Raw genomic sequence first — 22,311 nt, 5'->3', positions numbered from 1 at the left:
CTGTGTACTTTCTGCCCAGTTTTCCTGTAAACCTACAACTGCTCTAAAAAATAATGTTTGTTAATTAAAAAACAAACCTTGTGGCCATTCACTTTCGGGAAGCTCCTGGGGCTACAGGTGTGGGGCCTCTTGCAATTTCTTCTGTGAAGCAAGAGGCACCCATGCCCAATGTGGCTCTTCACATCTGGGTGGCCTGTTTCAGTCAGTGAGCGTGCTGTCCTGCTACCAGCCGTGCCTGGCACCGCAGGCAAGAGGAGGCCCCGCAGTGGGACCAGACAGCTGTGTGAGCGACCCTGCCTCTTGACGGTCTGGCGGCACATCAGGATGCTGTTCGCAGCTGGTGGAAAGTTTTGAGAGTTCCCTCAGGGTCAGGGAGGGACTGGGGCATGGCAGGTAGGACAGTTGCCTTGGGCACAAAATTTAAGGGGATGTCCCCCAAAACTCAGTAGTCAATATGGATAATATTTTTAACTCTGTGTTTTAGGAAAAGAAAAATGAAGGTAGAAATATCCTCATCAGAATGTCAGAACTGTAAGTAAAGACAGGGTTTGACCCTGTGCTCGCGTGACTTGGCCTCATTTGCCTCTCCCTTACCTTGGCCCTGTCAGATCTTGTCTTTATTTAATGTTCTGATATTTGATTTATCATAGAGTATCTTATACGAATTTTTATTTTAAAAATCATTTCAACAAAGTATTTCTTGTCTCACTTGTTGAGATTTTGGGCACTTCCCTTCAGTTTTGTGCCCAGGACAAGTATCCCATGCCTCTCAGTTGTCAGGTTAATATATTAATTCAGAACATATTTATTAAGTATCTACTATGTGCCATTTACTAGCGGGTGAGATAACTTGCCCCATGGCTGTGGGCCTTCTTCCTTCCTGGGCAAACTGCCATTGCCCAGGGAGATCATGGCCAAGTGGCCACAACAGGCTGCATGTACCCCACACCCAGACTTTCTGGACTGCCTCCACTGCTCAGTGCTCAGTGCTTCAGCAGCAGATGTCCAATCCCAGCCCTCGATGGGGTATCAGACCTCATTGAGGGGACCTGGTGGCAGAATGGTTAATAGGCCCTCATTTGCATTGGAGGGGAAGCAACTGGTCTTAATGGAATAGGCACTTACTCTGGATTTCCTTTCCATCAGGTCCTGGCAGCATCCCCATCCACAGACTTGTTAAATGCAGCCATAGCCACAGTATTCCCTCTGGCCACAGTAAGAGGAGTGAGGTGCTCATGGGATTTGCTATTTTTACCGTGTAGATGCAGAAGCAGCCAGCCTAGTGGAAAGGAAGTGGCCTGTTGAAGACTTAGCTCTGCCAACTTGAAGGCTGGGCTGCTGTTCTGCAGGACACGGTATATGCTATGAAGTAGCAACTGGTATCTAATGTTTTGTCTTCCTTGGCCAGAATATGCAAGTTCTTCCTCTTGACCCTGGAATCATTTTTTTAATGTTTTTTTTTTTTTTCTTCAAGAGAGAGAGAGAGCATGCACACACAAGCTGGGAAGGGGCAGAGAGAGAGGGGGATAGACAATCCCAAGTGGGCTCTACAATGACAGCAGAGAGCCCAATGCGGGGCTCGAACTCGTGAACACTTAACCAACGGAGCCACCCAGGTACCCAGACTCTGGAGTCATTTTATGCAGAGACCTGGAGTTGGAGCTGAAACTTGCCCAAGTCACTTCCCTACCCAGCAGTCCAGCCCCTTAACCTGTGTCCCTGTGTTGGCATCTATGATTTTTCACCATCTTCCTCTTGCAGCCGGGGTTGGCCCACAGACTTTTGGGAGCAGCCTAGATTCTAGTTCTAAACTGGAGGACCCCAGAACCAGGACATTTTGCTAGCTTCATGGTGCTCATGCTCTCCAACTAGAAAACTAACATCCAGATCCTCTATGGTCCCACAGTTTGCCCTCAGCACAGGGTTGCTATGTACAGGAGTATAGGTTGTGTGCTGTACAAGCCCAGAGGGCACTATTCAGATGGAATAGGATGAGAGTGATGCCCTGGGAATTGTGCAGTGCAGCAGCCTTGTCTGAGCAGTTAGGCATGAAGTGACCACACCCTTAGGGCACTTGTACCAATGCATTGAGGGAGAGGGATATGGCAGGCTGACTCTGGTGCCTGAGATCAAGGTAGTGATCATAACAATAACAAAAATCCTCATGACGACCTTGTTGGGTGATATTAATGATCTTAATATCATCCTCATTTTACAGATGGGGAAACTGAGACTCTGTGAGTTTGGGTAATTTGCCAAGGACGCACGGCTGAAAAGTGGTAGAGCCCCGGTTTGAACCCAGGTAGTCTTCCTCCCCAGCCTGTGCTCTGAGGTAGTGGTGGATCAGCACTGTTGTGTCCCTGGATTCTTCATTTCAAGACTGAGAACTGGATCTGCCTCAGAAAAACCTTGCCAGATCCTAAACATACTGCAGGGGAAGATTTGAAACCAGACAATCTAGGTCAAAGCCATACTCTACTACATACCAACGTGATTTTGGCTCCATCCCAAAGTCTCTCTGGGCCTCCGTTATTTATTCAAACGCACCTTTGATGGTGAGCCGGTCTCGTACACTTCCTGGATGCCAAGCACTGCTAAGACTTCAACTGCATGACTTCAGCCCTCATGCAGGTCTTCCTGGGGCCCTTGCTGCATGGGACCCTGGCCTGGCGTGGTGTCCAGATAAGGTGTGTGTGGAAGGGCTTTTGAAGTGTCCGTGTTCGTGCACACACATTTGTTGGCAAGAGTGGCGATTGCTTGTGGCCCTCTGCTAGGTGACTCATGTGCGGCTCTCATTTACTCCTACAAGGCAGGCACTGCTGTCATGTCCACTTTCAGATGAGGATACTGATGCTCAAAGATGAGAAATCCCTTTCTCTGCGACACACAGCTAATGGGTGGTGGATCTGGTTTCTCAACCCAGGCAGGCTGACTGCAGATTCTATTCTTGACTTTAAGTGACCGTGCCCAATGGACTCTCCAGATGGCCCTTCTTCACAGGCCCCTGCACACCACCTACCTTTGGCTGGAACACGGGGAGGGGAGAGGTAGAGAAACTCAAGGGAAAGAAACAGCTAATTATCATGACAGCTGCAGCCTAGAGCATCTGTGATTGGTCCACAGTTTCTCCAAAGGGTGAGTTTTGTTGTTCCCCATGACCCAGAAAATTGGGAACACAGTGGGTGCCAGGGAGGCCAAATCTGCCTCCTATTGAAAGAAGTTAGGCACAAGGAGAAGGCCCTTGGAAGGATGAGTTTTCTCCTTTACTGTTGCCAAGGGCTCCTCTCTGTATTTCATCTTCATTTGGGGCCATTGAGAGGGAAGAATGAAGTTATAAAAAGACTTGCTTCCAAGGCATGTTATTAAGGCGCCTCTTTGTTTGCTGGCTTCTGCTGGGTCTTTACTAGCAGCATTTGCAACGTTGGGGGACTTGTACTCGAGCTCTGAGAGAGGAGGTACCCACATGGCCCCGCAATGCCCTGGATGACCCTCTCACACACCTTGACAGTGGGAAGCTGAGATTCATAGATGTGTGACAGGATCTGGCGTAAAGAGAGGAGCAGACTGGCCACTCAGGAGTGGGCACAGGTGCATCGGGCAGTGTTGTTGGTCGCACCTTGGGAGATTTCTCTCAAACTGGAAAGATGTTTGGATGGAGGGGAGTCAAAAACCAACAAAGATGCACTATCCAGGGATGAGACATGACCTTCAGTCCTGACTTGGCTTATAGGAGATACGAGAGCAGCAGGGGTGGGGATCACCATGGGGTGAGGGACACTGGGGTGAGTTCTGCTTTAAGCATCTGCTTCCTGGACCATGGTTGTGCTCTGCACCTATTCACCATGTAACCCCAGGAGGTCTCTCAGTCTTTGCCTTGGTGTCCTCATCTGCTATCAGGACAGTGAAACTGTTAGAGCCTGTGGTGTTGCTACTTTGGTCAGTGTTTGCCTGCCCAGCCTCCTCCCCACCTCCCTTCGGGCTCATTTCCCTACTCTACATGGTGTTCATGGGACTTCCATCTCAGCTCTGCTAGTGCCCAGCACAGGGCCCGTCTTAGAGCAGTTGCTGATGATGTAAACCAAATTAACAAATTCATGAAGAAATGAGTGCTGGTAAATAGACTGCCTGCATGGAAATAAGCTGGAAGGAGATATGTGGGCTCCATAGAAATGGACAAAAGCCCTTTGGGAGATCCATCATTCCATCTATCTTGGAATTTTCATCTTTTAATCAGTCAATCAATCAATCAATCAATCAATTTGTTTATTGAGAGCAAGAGAGCATGAGCACGCACAAGCTGGGGAAAGGTGGAGAGAGAGAGGGGGAGAGAGAATCTTAAGCAGGCTCCGTGCTGAGCCCAATGCAGGGCTCAATCTCATGACCCTGGACTCATGAACTGAGCCAAAATCAAGAGTCAGAAGCTTAACCAACTGAACCACCCAGGTGCCCTGGAATTTTCATCTTGATGTATTTCACATGCTGAGTTTGCTGTGAGAAATTGTAGCCCTCAATAGAAATGGCCATGCAAATGTTATACATTTATATGAAAAAGTAAAGAATTTTTGTTGCTTGGATAATTCAAATTTATTTATAAACATTTATTCTGAACATTTATTCTAAATTTATTCTGAACATTTATTCTGAACATTTTATTCTAAATGTATGTTCTGATTGGGTAGTGCAGAGCTGCCAGACAGATAACTTCTTATATCTGGTCACTAAGACTCTAAGCTATATGGGATGCAGGGAGGGCTGGATCAAGGGGACATCTTGAGAGAGTTGTATTGCTGATTCTGCACGTCTTCAGGAATTCACTTTCTAAGCCTCAGTTTGTTCTTTTGTAGAATAGAAGTGTTGATTTCTTCTAAAAATACAATATGAAGAGAACAATATGTCATTCCCACTTTTTTTTTTTTTTTTTTTGAGAGAGGGAGAGCGAGAGAGTGCAACCACTAGAATCTCAGTGGTTATAAATTGTCAGAGGCACCAGGGCAGTATCTTCTGTATTTCAGCACACCCTTGCTAAAGTAGAAGCTAATCCTTCTGGCACTGGCATTCTGCAATATTGGGTTTTATGATTATGGAGCCTCACTTAGGTTTAGGTGAGAAAAGTAGCCAGATCCTATATGGTCTTTCTTTTGGGTTCCTGGACCAATTCCAATGTGTTTGGAAGGGGCGGGTTCTCCTACTCCTCCAATAAACAATTCTTAGACACCAGAAAGGTCTTCAAGAATTCAACTCAATTCTAACACTGTCTACTTGGAAACACCATCAGATTCCACAGGTTGAGGGTTCCGTCTTACAAGACTGTCCTACCCTCCCTTCAGATACAAGGCACAAGTCCAGCTGTTACCTGTCCTTCTGACTGACCAGCTGTAGATGGAGGTTTCCATGACCTCCTCCTTGGACTTCAGATGCCAGCTGCAAGTGCACATTGTTACCTTTACTTCCGGTCAACTGGAAATAAGTTAGCAGTTACTACGATCCCTTCTTCTTGTTTGATTAATTTGCTACAGCACTCACAATTCAGATAAACATTGTACTTACTAGATCACCAGTTTGCTATAGAGGGGTATAACTCAGGAATAGTCAGATGGAGGAGGCACACAGGGCGAAGCATGTGGGGGGAGAGCAGAGCTTCCCTGCTCCCTCTGAGTGTGCTTCTCTCCTCCAATCTGCACATCTTCACCAGCCTGGAAACTCTCTCAGCACCGTCTTCTTGGGTTTTTACGGAGACGGTTATCTGAATGACTGAATATTTATTTTTCTTATAAGCCACAATTTCACAGTCTTACAGACTCTTACATGGCTTTGCTTTTCTCTGAGAAGGAACCAGGGGAGGGTTTTGAACGAAGAGTGGTCTGATTTGACTCAGGCTACAAAAAGGATCCTTCTGGCAGCTGTATGAGGATAATGTGGAAGACAGCACAGGCAAAGGCAGAGCAAGGAAAGAGGCTATTGCAGTGGTCTGTGTAAGGAATGATGGTGGCTCAGACCAGAGTGTTGGTGATAGGGGTGGTGACAAAGAGTTGCATTCTGCAACTACTTTAAAGTGTAATGCCCCAGGATTTGATGTCAGTAAAAGACAGATGTCAGGGATGACATGAAGGTTTTGGGTCTGAGCAATAGTAAGGGTGAGTTACCTTTTCCTGAGATGGAGGCGACAATAGGAGGAACAGCTTTGAGGCACAGAAAGGCAGTAGGAATCAGGAGCTTGGTGTTAGATGTGTTTTTTTGAGGCACCAGTTAGAGACCCTTGGGGGGCAATGTTGGGTGGGAGGCTGTTGGATATGCGCCTGTAGAATTCAAGGGCAAGTTCTGGGCTGGAGATATAAGCGGTAACTCTCAGGTATATATGAACCTTTTTAATGCCTTTGAAAATAGTTGTCAAATTCCTTTTCAGAAATGTTCATAAATTAATACTATCTCTAGAGGATATGGAAATTCCCAAATGCTGGCTATTACTTTAAAAAATTCGTGCCAATTCAATAGGAGAAAGATGATGTCTCAATATTTTAATTTTCATGATGTGAATTTCCAGTGAGATTAACTTCTTAATGTTTTTTGGCCATTTCTCCTTTATCTCTTGTGAATTGCATGGTTGTGTCCTTTTGTCCATTTAAAAAGTGGGGGTGGGGGCACCTGGTCGATTGGGTGTCCAACTCTTTTTAAAACAAATTTTTTAATGTTGATTTATTTTTAAGAGACAGAAACAGATCACAAGTGGGGGAGGGACAGAGAGAGAAGGAGACACAGAATCCTAAGTAGGCTCCAGGCTCTGAGCTGTCAGCACAGAGCCTGACGCAGGGCTTGAACTCACAAAGTACAAGATCATGACTTGAGCCAAAGTCAGATGCTTAACCAACTGAGCCACCCAGGTGCCCCGGTGTCCAACTCTTGATTGCAGCTCAGGCCATGCTCCCAGGGTCGTGGGATCGAGCCCCACATCGGGCTCCACAATGAGCATAGAGCCTGCTTAAGATTCTCTCTCTCTCTCTCTCTCTCTCTCTCTCTCTCTCTGTCTCTCTCTCTCTGTCTCTCTCTCTCTCTCTCAGAAAAAAGTGGGAATGACATATTGTCCTTTTCATATTGTATTTAGTAGAAGTCAATATAACTTGTTAGGTGACAGTTTTTCTGAATTTTATTTTGTTTATAGTGCTTGCTGATGTATGGGAAGGTTGGCATATTCGTGTAGTCAAGTATATTATCTTTCCTTTTTGAGTTCTTTGTTTGGTTTGGAAAGCCTTTCTTCTAATATCAGAAAAATATTAATCTATATTTTATTCTAGATTTTTATATTTTAATTAAAGTAATAACTTGCTGATTCATGAAATTTATTTTGATGTGTGATGCCAGGCCTTGAATTTTTTCCTGCCCCAAATGGTTAATGAATTGTTCTTGCATCATTTATTGGGCATTCTGCTACATTTCTCATGAATTTAAGCATCACTTTATTTTATTTTTTTTTTTTTCAACGTTTATTTATTTTTGGGACAGAGAGAGACAGAGCATGAACGGGGGAGGGGCAGAGAGAGAGGGAGACACAGAATCAGAAACAGGCTCCAGGCTCCGAGCCATCAGCCCAGAGCCCGACGCGGGGCTCGAACTCACGGACCGCGAGATCGTGACCTGGCTGAAGTCGGACGCTTAACCGACTGCGCCACCCAGGCGCCCCAAGCATCACTTTAATTGATACTAAATTCCTGCATAGACTCAGGCCTGTTTCCAGGCTTTTAATTTTTTCACAGCTATGTCTACTTTTCTACACTGTTTTAATTTTTATAATTTACAACTCACCTAATATCTGGTAGATCAGAACCATTATTTATTTTTTTGAAAATTTTCTTTATTATTCAACCTCTTTTTTTCCTTTGCAACTTTAGACTTAACTTGAGAAAGAGACAGAGAAAGTGAGCAGGGGAGGGGCCAGAGGGAGAGAGAGAATCTTTTTTTTTTTAATGTTTTGAGAGAGAGAGACCACATGCATGAATGATGGAGGGGAGAAGGAGAGGCTCCACTCAGTGTGGAGCCCGACTTGGGGCTTGATCCCATGACCCTGGGATCGTGACTTGAGCCGAAATCAAGAGTCAGATGATCATCCCGACTGAGCCACCCAAGCACCCCTAGACTTCACATTTTCAAGTTCTAGAAAGTTTCTAGCCAAATTTTAATTATAGTTCTCTGAAGCTTACACATTAGTTCGACAGGATCAATAGATTGATAATATTGTTTTCTCACCCTTGAATATGGTGTGCTCCCTAACCATCCAGGCTTTCCTTCATGTCCTCAGTATTCTTTTGTTGCTTTTTCATGTACTAATGCACATATCTGGATGATTTTATTCCTAAGTAAAACAAAACAAAACAAACCAACAAAAACCCCGAACTCCCTTCCACCCCTCTGCCAAATCTGTCCTCTCTGTCACAGTGGTTCTGAACAAGAGCGATTTTGTTCCCTGGGGAACATTTGGCAATGTCTGGAAATATTTTTAGTTGTCACAGCTGGGGACCCAGTACTGGCGTCTAGTGGGGAGAAGCCAGGGATGTTGCTAAACACCCTGTTACACCCAGGACAGTCCCCACAACAAAGAATTGTCTAGCCCCAAAAGTCAGTAGTGCTGAGGTTGAGAAACCCTCATGTATCTGTGTGGTGACTGGAGTCTTTCTCCATGGGTTGTCCTCCTGGTATCGTGGTATTTTGATCGGTGACAGAGGTGAGTCTGTTAAGTGTCACAAGGGGTACCTGTCCTCTGGGTGTCTGCTTCGTGCCTTGAAGTGAGTAGCCTCCTGTGAGAGGCTGTACCCCTGACTTGCATGGTGGCCGGGAGCGCTGAGTTGCGTATCCTTCAAATCTTAGTCTGTCAAGTGTCTGTTCTGGACTCTTGGTGTCCTTCCTAAAGGAGGCCAGTTTTTCAGAAGGAGACCAAGGAAGATCTGAAAGGAAACCAATGGTTGCATTTAAATTTCAGTAACTGGCAAAACTCACCTCAGATGGCATAAATCAGAAGCGTTTGCCAGGAGTGAGGGTGGAGGACTGGTAGGGCCACGAGGGAACTCTCTGGGGATTATTTCTGGCATACTGGGTCCGGTGGTCAGATGGAGAGCTTTCTCCAGGTCTTTTTATTCCTGAAAAAAGAGGTACAACCATAGTGGAAGCCCCTTTGTATCCCTCCCACTCTCATTCCCCTTCCTCTCTTCCCAGAGGTGGCCAGTGTATGGAAGTTGGTATCTTTTACTTCTATTTTTTTGTATTTTTCCAAACAGTATAGTTTAGTCTGTTTTTATTTTATTTTATTTTGTTTTATTTTATTTTTTCTTCTTATTTTATTAAGTAGGCTTTACACCCAGTGCAGAACCTACCATAGAGCCCAGTACAGGTCTTGAACTCACAACCCTGAGATCAGGACTCAGACACTTAACTGGACTGAGCCACCCAGGCGCTTCAGTCTGTTTTTAAGCATTAAAGTATCACACTGTATACATAATCCTGCATTTTCTTTTCCACTTAATATTTTTATATCTACTTAATTCATCTTAACTGCTACATAGCATTCTGTCGTGTGTGTATACTTCCAGCTTACTTCCAGTAAACTTACACAGTTTCCTACTGTTGGACATTTAGGTGGTTTCCAGTTGTTCTTTATCATAATGCTTCAGTGAGCATCCCTACCGTGCCTTTGTATTTATTTTGTAACCAGTCAGAGTATTGTTTTTCAATTGGCCCTCTTGAGTTCTCTAGAAAGACAGTATTATCATGGGCTAAAAATTATACTTCTGTTTCTTTCTCTCATAATTATGATTCATATCTATTTCTGGTCCTTTTACATGGCTTAGAAACTTTAGAACAATAGTAAATATCAGTGGGAACAATGGCCATCCTTGTTTTGTTCTTGACATTAATGAGGTGGCCTCTTGAGTTTCACTGTTAAGGATGATTTGGGCTTTCAGTTTAAGATAGGTATTATTTATCAATCATGCTGAGGTATTATCTTTTTTTAACCTGAGCTTATCAGGAATTAAAATAATGAATAAATGAATTTTGTAGACTAATTTCAATATTATTATGAAATGCTTTTTCTTATTTGGATTAGTATAGTAATAAACTTATAATATTGAAACAATCATGCAGTTTTTTGATGTATTATTCTTCTAATCTATTGCAGGATTATGTTTGCCAACATTTTGTTTACTACTTTTGCATATATAACATATTAAGTGTGATTAGCCTGTTATGTTACATTATTTATTCATTAATTCATTCATTTATTTTGGCTGTCTTTTAAGTCATGGTCACCAGGTTTTTTCCCTAAGAGTACATTTTTAAGGTATAATTTACACACAATACAATGTGCAAACCTTAAGTGTACAACTTGATGAATTTTGACAAATATAAATATCCCAGTAGCCATCGACCAGATCAAGATATGGAGCATTCTCATGGCCCCAGGAAGTTCCCTTGTGGTTCCTTCCAGGCAGTCCTCCACCCCCACCTCTAGCAACCATTTCTGTACTTTCTGTCATCACACATTAGTATTGTCTGGCCTTGAGCTTCATATAATTGGGATCATATAATTTGTACTCTGTGTCTGGCTTCTTTCATTCACCATAATGTTTTTGAGATTCATCCAAAACCTTATGTCAATAGTTTAGCTTTGTAAAATGAACTGATATGATTTACATCTTTTTTCATGCCCTGAAGGGGTTTATGTTACATGGAAATTATTTGTTCTGTGAAAGGCTGAAGTACTGCACCCATGAAATCCTCTGAGGCGGGAAGCCATTTTAGAAGGCAGTACTTGACAACTTTCTTTACATTTTTTTCCTTTATTATCAGTCTTTTCAGGTAGTCTAATTTTTCTCGAGGCAATTTTGGTATGTTATGCTTTCCCAGAAAATAATCCATTTCACTGAGGTTTTGAAAGTATTAGCATATAGTTATTCATAGAATCCTCTTATAATTTTAAAATCTGTGGTTTCCCTTTTTTCATTTATAATATTTATTTATGACTCCTTCGGTGGTGGAAACAAGGCTATATCATGAACCAGCTCTAAAACTTCTCTATCAACTTTACAGTTTTTCTGTTAAGTTTACTAATCAATAGTGTTTGCTTTAACTATATTTTCTAGATTTCTTTCCATGTTTTTTTTAATCTTTTATAAAAACCAAATTATTTAAATGGACGTTTATTTTACCCACTTTCATCCTTTTCTGATTAACCATAAGGGCATTTAAGGTTATCAATTTGCCTGTGAATCAGCTTTGCCTCATCCCATAAGATTTCCTATATGATTTTATCTTTTTCATTGTTTTTGAATTGCCTACTTACAGTTTTGATTTTTCTTCTTTAGCCCAAATGTTAACCAGGAGAACACTTAAAAACGTCTAAGTGATTGCGTTTTTTGGTTTGTGCTCTAGGGAAGCGTGTTATTTTTAATTTGCCCCTGCCTTCTAGGTAGGATGGTTTCTGTGCCTTTAGGGTTTTTTGTCTGATACATAGATAAGAAAGGTAAGAGATCTTACCCAAAGATAAGAAAATTAGAGAAACAGACCAAGAGATCCAACATCCAAATAATAAGAGTTCAAGAATGAGAAAACAGACAATGAAAAGGAAGACATTATTAAAGAAACAATTCAAGAAAAATTGCTAAAATTGAAGGATATTGATAAGGCCCCTCAAATGCTCAAGAAAATAGACTCATACCTTTGAAAAAATACATATTTTAAAAGGATGGTGCATCTTAATTTTCTGGTTGAGTTAGAAGATAATTGAAGTCACATTTGGGGAATGCAAATTAACTTAGGATTTGCATGTGGCCGGAGTGTATACAAAAGGACCTCTGGCATCTGATAACATAATGGATTGGTAACAGGGTGCCTGGATGGCTCAGTCGGTTAAGTATCCGACTCTTGGTCTTGGCTCAGGTCATGATCTCACAGTTGGTGATTTTGGGTCCCATGTCAGGTTCCACAACAGGTGGTGCAGAGCCTGCTTGGAATTCTCTCACTCCATCTTTCTTTGCCCCTCCCCCACTCACTCTGTATCTCTCTCAAAATAAATAAATAAACTTAAAAAATAATAGATTGATATCATGTCAAGGAAATAGGTATTCCTATTATGAAAGAATGTCCTATAGAAATACGACATTCTAACTTCTGAAGTATTTTAGATTTAAGTGGGGAGGAAAACCTGTCATAAAACAGGGAGGGAGGCAAACAAACAAATAATCTCGTACTTTTGAAGAGCTATATGATTTAAAAAGCACTGCACCTGTGTTTGATCAAATATTTCAGTCAATCCTAATAGTGTCACAAGTGAGGCATCATGACTCCCATTTGGTAGACCAGAGTGTGGCTCAGAGAGGTTAAAATGAACGGTCTAAATTCATAGAATTTGCAGGTAGTAGAGCTGGGATTTAAATAGAGGTCTCTAATTCCCTTGGCCTGTCCCATATGGACACCTCAAGGACACAAGATGGTTGAAGAAGGAAGAAGAAAGGGTAAAAAAAACAAAGAATGAAAGAGGACATGTGCCAGCTAAGTCCACCCTGCCTTTAACATTTCTCTGTAATTTATTCTTACATATCATTTGCCAGATGATGCTATGTGGCCACCCTTATAGGCAAAGGAAGCTGGGAAATGTAGCATTTTAACTGGGTACATTGCTTTTCTGAATGAAGCCACACTTATGCTAGGAAGAGAGAAGGAGAACTGAGTAGGCAACCCCGAGTTTCGTGGAAGCCAGGAGCAGAAGCAGCCAGTATGTTCCTTCCTTTGGCTACCTAGAAATTGTTTACATGGATGAATGAGGTTGTTTTTTTTTTTTGTTTTGGTTTTTTTTTTTCTTGGCTTTGGATAATGTGGATTATTTTCATGGAATGGAATCAAGTTTTCAGTGTAGTGCATATATTTAACATTTAAATACAAGTTGGCTGGCTTTTTCTCTCTTCGTGACAAGATTATTATGATGATCCCAAATCCTGTGAAGATTTAATGTTGAGTTGTTCTAATAAAAATAAAGTGACAGCATTTAGTATTTTAAATACACAGAAAGTGCTTGCCTATTATTTTCTAGTTTTCCTTTCTCTGCCGTCTTTCCCAGGACTACTTCCTCTCTACCCTCTCCCCACTTCCCATTCTTCTCCATCAATTCAACTGCTGTTACCTCTTACTGAATCTTCACCTCATAGAATTCCAGAGAGAACCTCTAGTTCAACCCACTCATGTTGTAGGTGGAGAAACTGAGGCCCAAGGAGTCAGGGAGATCTCTGACAAAGACTAATGTCCCCTGTTTCTGCCTAACCTTCTTGAAGGAAGATCACTAATCCTTATTCCCAGCAGGGAATTTGGAAAGTGAAGGCTCTGAGGTGGGAAAGAGATTGGGGGCATTTGAGAAACCAAAAGGAAGATGGTGTGCCTTGGGCACAGGGAATGAAGAAGTGAGTGGGTAGAAGGGTTAGCAAGGACCATGGTAAGCCAAGCTATGTAAACCATGGTGAAGATATGGGGTTTATAAACTAGTGAAGAGTTGTTGGCAGGGTGGTATGATTTAGCTTCAAATCTCAAAAGATCCTTAATCTGCTTTGTGGAAACAGATTGGAGAGAACAAGAAAGCCGAAAGAACAGTGAGGAGCTACTACAATCCTTCAGGTGAGAAGTGATGAAGGCAGTTGGGTTGGAGAGAAGCAGACAGAAGGTAATATTGGTTGTCAGGGTTTGGTGACAGATTTATATATTGGGGTATGAGAGAGGGAGGGGGCAAGGACGAATCCTAGGTTTCTGTCTTGTGCAGATAGGTAGATGGAAGAGCCCCTTTCGAGGCTGAGCATTGGAGGAGGAGCATATTTGAATGGAAGATCCAAAATTTACTTTTGCATGGCAGTTTCTGTGATACATTCTCATGAAGATGGATATATATCGTGAACCATATTTTTAAAATTCTGTTTCTAACTGGCTATTGTTAGTATATAAAACAATTGTTTCATACAAATTTATTTTGTATTTGACCAGTTTACTGACCTTGTTCATTAGTTTGAATCGATTTTCTGTGATTTAAAAAAAATGGTTGTTTTGAGAGAATGTGCATGTGAGTGGGGGGAGGGGCAAAGATAGAGGGGGAGAGAGAATCTTAAGCAGGCTTCATGCTGTCATCATGGAGCTCAGTGCTGGGCTCGATCTCACAAACCATGAAATCATGACCTGAGAGAAAACCAAGAGTCAGATGCTTAACTGACAGAACCACCCAGGTGCCCTTTTCTGTGTTTTTTTTTTTTTTGTTATTGTTTTCTGATATATGATTAAATTGTCTGTAAATAATGGTAAGTCTGCTTCTTCTTTCCCAGTGGTTTTTACCTCTTTTTTTTTTTCTTGTCTTATCACCATGGCTATAGCAGAAGTTCTTCTATAGTTACCTTTATTTTTGTAAATGTTTGTTTATTTATTAGAAGTGGGGGGGAGAGAGAGAGTGGGGGAGGGGCAGAGAGAGAATCCCAAGCTCTGTCAGCCCAGAGCCCACCTTGGGGCTCAATCCCACAAACCACGAGATCATGACTTGAGCCAAAATCAAGAGTTGGATGCTTAATGGACTGAACCACCCAAGCGTCCCTATAGTTACTTTTAAAGGAAAAATGACATCAATATTTGAGCAGCCAAGGGGAAGATGATTTGGAGACAAGAGGAAGCTAGAGGCATAGTAAACAGCTAAGAAATTATGGCAGTAGTTGAGGGGTGGTATGATCATGTCTTTGAATAGGGTGGTAACAGAAGACATAGAAAGAAAAGGATAGCAATACCAAGCCTCTTCCCCCAACACTCACAAAGAATTGTCTGGCCATACAAAATGATCACAAAGCCTCAAGACTAAAGCATAGTAGTCAGACTGACAGGAAGTAAAAAATATTGGGTATTAAACTGGGTAGTGAATATTAAAATTGGGTAGTGTATGTTCATCCGAAAAAGAGAACAGAAAGGAAATTTACAAAAATTCTGTTTGTGAACAGTTATAAGAAGGTAGGATCAAAAGATATTAACAGATATGTTTTTTTCTGATTTATCTCCATGGTTAAAGCTTAATCCATCTTCTTCCAAAATGTCTTATAACAACTACAATTTATGTAACACAAGTGTGCATATAACATCATTTGGTTCCCCAATACCTCTGTGATGTGGAGAGTAATTCATATTTATCTAGGACTTGACATTTTCTACCATGCTTAGATTACCTCATTTGATGCTTATAGTCCCAGGGCTCACTCCCTTGCAATTCAGGCTCGAATAAAAATCAATCTATTTTCAGTTCTTTGAACACAAAGTCTTGTGTTCCCTTTACTAAGCCTTGTGGTTTACCTTGTGCATACCTGTTTCTCCTTTAAAACCCAGTTCAGACCCAAGGAAAGGTCTTTGTTTCATTGCAGGAAGGGAGAGGTAGAGGTGGGTGTAGACAGCAAGGTTCCTAAAAAAAAAAATCCCAGCCAGGGGGCACAGCACAATGTCAAATATCCCACAGATACAATATTACCTGCTGGCCTGAGTTTTGCTGAGCTCCCTTACTTCTGGAAAGAAAAGAAAAAATCCTTCCTCCTTTAGCCAAATGCATTTCCTTTGCACATTAGACTGTTCTCTGGCTTATCTTTACCAGCCACCCCTCTGTTTGGGGTAGATGTCAAACCATGTGTTTTGTGGTGCAAGAGACTCATGGGGGTGATGTGACGTTGGGGGCTGGGCACTGTCCCCACAGGGAATGCCCCAAAGCTCCAGAGTCTGGATAATCTGAGGCCTTCTTGCTGGGTGAATAGAGTCTTGGGAAAGGTGGAATATGCTTTGCTGGACCTGAAACTTTTTGCAGTTAGGCTGGTTGGATGGGATGGAGCCTTGGATGGTCTTCAAGCCTTGGGGACCCCAAACCAAAGACCCTAAAGGATCTGTTTCTGGAACCTTTTCTATACATACCCCAAGCTGTTCCTCTGTCAAGCTGGGAGACTGATAGAGATATGGATGGAGTCTATTCCATTTCTCTCAACTATAGTGCCCAGTCTGGTGCCTGGAACACAGAGGACCACAGAGGATTTGGGTAGAATTCAAGCCACAGTCAGGCTTTTCTCTCTTCGCTTTGCCTTCTGCCCCAGCGTCTCAGCCATTGCTCCATAACCTGTCACGTAGCTGCCTACAAAAGAAGATAAAGGTAAAGTCCCAAGTGACTTTATGGGTTGAAGAGGTTTCAAAGCTCTTGCTTTAGAAGCTCAAGCAGAAGTTTTACCCTGTGTTGACGGGATAAAGCATTCTGCCAGCAAGCCTGGGCTTGTCTGCGACTAGGGGGCAGGGGAGAAGGGAGAGCAATGTTGTCACTTTAATTGCATTGGCATAAATATTTGATATTCAATAAATTAGATCTGGAGCAAGGAAAACATTCTTGCAAATGGATTTTTTACCTGGAGCCCAGCCCCATTAGCAGAGGAGTGGAGGGCAGCCTGCCCCAGGGCCGGTAATTAACTCAAGTGGAGCAGAACTAAGCATTTTTGACAGCCTTCCTGGTCTGGAATTAACTGTCATCTCAGAGGAAAAAAGAAACTGCACTGTCACATTACCGTTTACAAGAGGCTCCCAGTGCTGCCAGTGAGTGAGTTTAGTTATGTCTCCCCCTCATGCCCTGCAATGTTTTTTCATCATTAAAGACAAGCTTAAAAGCAACTAATGATGTATTTTATATCCACATACCTGGATCACAGATTTCACCAAAAGAGAAGACATTAGCATGGTAATTCAATTTTTTTTTTCCTTTTTGGCCGTTGGAATGCAACAAGATACAGTGGGTGCTGTTATAAGTCACAACACTGTGATATTTGAAGATAGTGCAAACTGTATTTTTTTTCTTCTTTCTATATCAGGACTTGGCTATAATGAGCAAGAGCGTAGCCACTGTCTGTTTGTGCCGCCTCCCTCTGCCCCCACCCAGTGTGGATGAAAGCAGTAGTTGCTTCTCAGAAAAGGCAAAACCATTGGAGCCTGAAGCTCTTTCTAGAAGCCACTACTTGTCTTCTCGTTCTGTGGAAACGGATACAGTGGAAATTGATGCTGTGTCGGGCCTCATCTTGCCAGTGTTGTGTGCAAGCAAATTTTTATAAGGTTGGAGATCTGTTAGCCAGACTTAGCATGCAGGTGTCTATATGCAATCTACTGTGATGGACTACTGGCTTCAGCAAGGAAGGGCTGAGTGTGTGTGTATGTGCTTGTGTGCATGTGTGTTTTTGTGTATGTGTTGGGTGGAGGATGAGTTGTGCCACAAGTATACACAGATCACACTTACTTCTCAGATTTTCCACCTGCTTCAGTAGTAGTGGAATCACAGCTCACCTTTCTTATCACTGACCCACACTGTTTCCCTTGTGTCCTGCAGTCAATGGGAACCCCAGTCTCTTGACTTTTTCCCCTTTCTGCCATCCTGTTCACTCTTGGCTTCTGTCTGGCCTCACTTCTGATACAGTGTTAGATCTGAAGATGGGATTGTGTCCCTTTGTGGTTGGAAATCTTTCTGACTTTCCACTTGATGTTCCAGCAGGGGTCCCTGACCTTAGCTGTCCTCAGAATCTGAGGGGTCTAGATTGCCTGGACTAGAGTCTACAGAGTTGGGTCCCAGGCAGTTTGAATGTTCTGTTGGGCTGACAGTCCCTGGCTTACAAGATCAAGCCCTAAAATCTTAGCCTAATATCTTAGCCTGGACTGACACCTCCCCTTTGGGCCCCAGAAAGTGTAAGCCTTCAGAACACCCTTAGACCTTCCCTCCTCCCACTCTTCTGTTGGTTAACTTCCACTCATCCTTCAAAACCCAGTGAAATGCCACCTTCTCCATGAAGAAGCCTTCCTTATTCTCCCAGGTCATTTACTCATTCATTTACTTATTCATTCAACAGATGCTCAGTGATTGCAGGTGCCAGGCTTTGAGCTGGGTTCTGTAGATGACTTAGCAGTGTATATAACAGAAGTAAGGAGTCCCTGGCTAGTGGGGAAGTTAGGAGAGACGTGGGCTGGGCAAGGGGGGTCAGTGAGGGCTTCCTGGTGGAAGTGACAGTTCAGGGTGATCTGAAGGATGTTTAGAAGTTAGTCACAAGGAAGGGCAGCTGGGTGGCTCAGTCAGTTAAGCATCCAACTTCAGCTCAGGTCATGATCTCGTGGTTCATGGGTTCAAGCCCTGCGTCGGGCTCTGTGCTGACAACTCAGAGCCTGGAGCCTGCTTTGGATTCTGTGTCTCCCTCTCTCTCTCTGCCCCTCCCCCAATCATTGTCTGTCTGTCTGTCTGTCTGTCTGTCTCTCTCTCTCTCTCTCCCCCCCCAACCTCAAAAGTAAATAAACACTATGGGGTGCCTGAGTGGCTCAGTCGGTTAAGCGTCTGACTTTAGCTCAGGTCATGATCTCACGGTTTTTGAGTTAGAGCCCCGAGTTGGGCTCTGTGCTGACAGCTCAGAGCCTGGAGCCTGCTTCAGATTCTGTGTCTCCTTCTCTCTCTGCCCCTTCCTAACTTGTGCTCTGTCTCTCTATGCCTCTCAAAACAAACAAACACTAAAAAAAAAAAAAAAAAAGTCACAAGGTGTGAGGGGTAGGGGAAGAAAAGAAAGTCCTTCCATATGGAAAGAGTGTGCTGGCGGACCTGAGAGGTGAGATCTAAGCTGTAAACAGAGGCCGGATTCTGGCCTGGTTCACTGTTTGGCGTGTCCCCCCAATGGAAGAGGGCTCACTAGGTATTTGTGGGTGAAAGGAAAGGCCTTATCCTGGAGGATTGGGTCTCCTAGTTTAGAGAGCTAGTGGGAGTGCAGGGAAGAAGTTATCGAAGTGGAGCTCCAATGTCAGGAAACACAGGATGTAATCCCCAGGATTATAGAGATAGAGAGGTGGTGGGTCCTTACACTTTAAAGATCAATATGTAAAAAATTTAGGGCTCTGTAAAGAATCGTTATTCCTATTTCACCTGTAGGTTTGGAGTGCTCAGGAGTTAACTAACATGTCCACAGGCATTCAGCTGGTAAGTGGTAGAGCTAGGATTCGAACCCCCAGCCTGGCTTTAGAGTCCGTGCTTTTAATGGCTCTCTTGGGCAGACTTGGCCTGACCCACCTTCTCACCGGAGCTGTTGGTTTTTCTTTCACCTCCTGCAAGCAGCCCCACACCTGGCCCAGGGCAGACTCCTGGGGGTGACTGGAGACGGGAGAGGCCTCAGCGGCCACCTCTCTCACTGAATGCTGAGATCCGTATCACATCCCTGGACTGGAATTTTCAACAATAACATTTAAGAAGGAAAATGGATTTTTGAAAATATGTTCAGATCCCTTGGAGAGAATGATATGTGGCCCACTGTGGCTGATGTGTTGCTGCCCTGTGCTGGGGAGAGGCAGGAGGTGTCGGAGGGCAAGTCAGCAGCCCTTTCCTGGGACCCAGTTCTGTCACTACTGTTGCTGGGTGGGCTCCCGAAGGCTGCAGCTGGGCGGTGTGCTGGCTGGGTCAGGGAGCATGTTATGTGCTTCTGTCTCCCCCCCCCCCCAAATATTTTATTAAGAGCTAATTTAACAGTAAAATGACAAGTCTAAATATTCAGTTGGACACCTGACTGACTGAGCCACCCAGGTGCCCCTCAATGACTTTTTAAAAATAATCTTTTTACTTTTGAATAATTTTATCATCAGAAAAAAACTGTGAAGATAGTACAGAATTCCTAAATACTTTACACTGAGTTTTACCTAATGTCAGCATTATCACAATACAGTTGTTGCAACTAAGAAACCAGGGTTGGTATGCTACTATGAATAAAGCTCCGATTTCATATGGATTTCACCCACCTTCTTCGTTAATGCCCTCTTTCTGTTCTAGGATCCCATGCAGGATACCACGTCTCTTCAGGTCTCTCTGGTCTCTGATGGTTTCCTTGTTTTTCACAAGCTTGACAGTTTTGAGGAATACTGCTGTTTTGTAGATGGATCCTTAGTTTGAGTTTCTGTGATTATTTGCTCATGCTTGCACTGGAGTTGGGAATTTGGGGGAAGTTCCCTTCTCATGACTTCCTATCAGGGGCACATGTCCTCTCATTGATTTATCCATGGTGCCACTGACTTTTTTACAGATCTAGATCTAGAACATTTCCAGCTTTCCAGAATGTCACTTCCTGCCCCTTTCCAGTCCATCTCTGCCTCCTGCCCCAAAGGTAACCACTGTCACCTTGGGATACCACTGTTGGGATTTCTGTCACTACCAATTAAATGAAGGGTGCCAGTGCTTAGATTTGTACTAGTGGAATCATCAGAATCCTCTCTTCTTTGTCTGACTTTTTTTTTTTTTTTTTTGCAAAACATAATGTTTTTGAGATGCATTCCATTTTGCTTTTTCACTGTTGCTGAGTATTCCATAGTAGGAATACACACAATCTATTTGTCCATTCGACTATTGAGCCACATGTGGGTTGTTTCCAGTTTGGGGCTATTATGGGAAAGCTGCCATGGACATTCTCATGTGGTTCTCTTTGGGGATGTGCCGTGCTTCAATTGAGAGAGTCCAGGTTGGGGGTGGGGAGGCTTTAACCTCATCTCTTCATCTCTCACTCTTGACGACTTTCTGAAAATGCCCTCATTTGTTCTCTCTACAAATAGATTAGAGAAGAATGAAGCCTCTAAAAGAACAGAGAAATTTGTGCTAGGAGGTGTACATTCAGTGTGTTAGCAAATCTCATCAGCTCTGGCCCTGACATATTTCTTCAATACGCCCACTTCACTGTTTTCCCAGCTCCCACCAGAGATGAAGCCACCTCTGTCTCTCCCCTCCTCACTGATCTGGCCTCCTCAATTCTGTACCCCCTAGCCTCCAGTCCATGAGAGCACCACCAACCAATCCTCCACCCTTTACACCCCATTAAGGCCCCAGAAGCTTCCCTTTATCTTAGGAGACCCTTCCACCTCCCTCTCCTGCACTTCAGACTCTGTGGCCTCTAGTTCTGCCTCATCTCCCTCCCCAGCAAGCTCTTTGCCCATGGTCTCTGCAGTGGCTCTTCTCTCTGCCTGGAACGCACTTCCCAAGGACACCTGCCTGCCACCTTCCTTTCCTTCAGTTAGGACTGTTTCACTACCACCTCCACAGAGAGGCCTCCCCTGACTACCCGTTGATCCAGTCTGTCTTTTGACTGGGTAATTTAATCCACTTACTTTAAAAATAATTGCTGGTTGGTAAAGACATAGACTGTTTTCATGTAAAAAACTCTTTTCTGCCTGTTTTGTAATTCCTTACTTCCTCTGGTTGTTTTCCTTTGTGACTTGATGACTTTTTTATAGTGTTATGTTTTGATTCTTTTCTCCATATCTTTTGTGTTTCTACTACAGGTTTCTTCTTTGTGATTACCACGAAGCTCACATAAAACATCTTCTAGTTATGACAGTTCATTTTAAGCTGATAACTTAATTTCCATCACATACAAAAACTCCACACTTTTACCCCTCCTGCCCCGTGTTATCGATGTCACTATTTACATCCTTTTATGATATGTACCAACGAGCGGGTTATTTAGCTATAGTTATTTTAAGTGCTTGAGTCTTTTAACTTTTTTGAAATTTTTGATGATTATTTATTTTTGAGAGAGAGACAGAGAGTGAGCAGAGGAGGGACAGAGAGAGAGCGAGACACAGAATCTGAAGCAGGCTCCAGGCTCTGAGCTGTCAGCACAGAGCCTGATGCGGGTCTCAAACTCATGGACCTTGAGATCATGACCTGAGCAGAAGTCGGCTGCTTAATTGACTGACCCACCCAGGTGCCCCGAGTCTTTTAACTTTTATGCTGGCATTAGGAGTGATTTATGCCCCACCATTACAGAATTAGGGTATTCTGAATTTTACCATGTGCTTACCTTCACCAGAGAGTCTTCTACTTTCATATGTTTTCGTGTTCCATGTGGTATCCCTACCTTTCAACGTGAGGAACTCCTTCTAGCATTTCTCATAAGACAGGTCTGGTTGTGATGAACTCCCTCAGCTTTTGTTTGCCTAGGAAAGTCTTTTTCTCTCCATTTCTGAAGGACAGCTTTTTCTTTGTTGACACTTCTGGTTTGTTTTTTTTCTTTCAGCACTTTGAGTGTATCCTCTGTCCTGACCTTCATGGGTTTGCTGGGAAATCCTCTCACAGTCTCACGGGGGCTCCCTTGTATGTGGTGAGTAGCTTTTCTCTTGCCGCTTTCAAAATTCTGTCCTTGACTTTGAACAATTTGATTTTAATATGTCTAATAGAAGATTTTCTGATATTCAGCCTACTCTTGGTTCTTTGGATGTTATGGATCTGGGTGTTCATCTCTTCCC

General features: G+C 43.2%; 1 long non-coding RNA gene across 1 annotated transcript in view; it reads left to right on the top strand.

The window, feature by feature from the left end:
* LOC123580181 overlaps positions 1 to 22,311 on the top strand; it is a 70,465-nt gene that overhangs the window by 44,984 nt on the left and 3,170 nt on the right. Inside the window, exon 5 of the long non-coding RNA XR_006703161.1 lies at positions 22,083 to 22,166. This is a non-coding gene — a long non-coding RNA (uncharacterized LOC123580181). The remainder of the gene's footprint in view (positions 1 to 22,082; positions 22,167 to 22,311) is intronic.

Source organism: Leopardus geoffroyi, chromosome A3 (assembly GCF_018350155.1).
Source record: "Leopardus geoffroyi isolate Oge1 chromosome A3, O.geoffroyi_Oge1_pat1.0, whole genome shotgun sequence".
NCBI lineage: Eukaryota > Metazoa > Chordata > Mammalia > Carnivora > Felidae > Leopardus > Leopardus geoffroyi.
Note: the sequence above shows the minus strand (reverse complement) of the source record. Positions and strands in the feature narration are given on the sequence as shown.